This window comes from Sinocyclocheilus anshuiensis, unplaced genomic scaffold (genome assembly GCF_001515605.1).
Source record: "Sinocyclocheilus anshuiensis isolate Anshui unplaced genomic scaffold, SAMN03320099.WGS_v1.1 scaffold552, whole genome shotgun sequence".
Classification (NCBI taxonomy): Eukaryota; Metazoa; Chordata; class Actinopteri; order Cypriniformes; family Cyprinidae; genus Sinocyclocheilus; species Sinocyclocheilus anshuiensis.
The window spans coordinates 987-1,428 of record NW_015554362.1 but is presented as its reverse complement, the minus strand read 5'-3'; the positions used below and the strand labels follow the sequence as shown (position 1 = coordinate 1,428).

The window sequence follows — 442 nt, the reverse complement described above, 5'->3', positions numbered from 1 at the left end:
TCATCACAATTAAAAGAACCAAAGACTTAAACTACTTCAGTCTGTGTGCATTGAATTTATTTAATACATGAGTTTCACAATTTAAGTTGAATTACTGAAATAAATGAACTTTTCCACGACATTTTAATTTATTGAGATGCACCTGTAGAAAGCCCATTTAATCATAAATGATGCATGAATTTGTAAGGCCTCTAAATTATCAACATTATCAAAAACTTTGGTAAAAAACCTATTGTACACAATCTACTACATGCCTTCTGTCGTCTAATTTGTAATTTTATACTTTTTATATTATAGGACGCAAAATGGCTTTTAGTATAATTCTAAAAATACAGTGTGTGTGTGTATATATATATATATATATATATATACAGTAATCTGTAATGCTTTTTTTTTAATGTTAGTAACATTTCGAGATGAACATTTAATGAACTGGAGCATA

The 442-nt window shown here is 26.7% G+C and overlaps 1 protein-coding gene across 1 annotated transcript in view; it reads right to left on the bottom strand.

The window, feature by feature from the left end:
- LOC107671430 (protein SMG5-like) overlaps positions 1 to 442 on the bottom strand; it is a 20,442-nt gene that overhangs the window by 19,020 nt on the left and 980 nt on the right. The gene's annotated exons all lie outside the window — the stretch shown is intronic.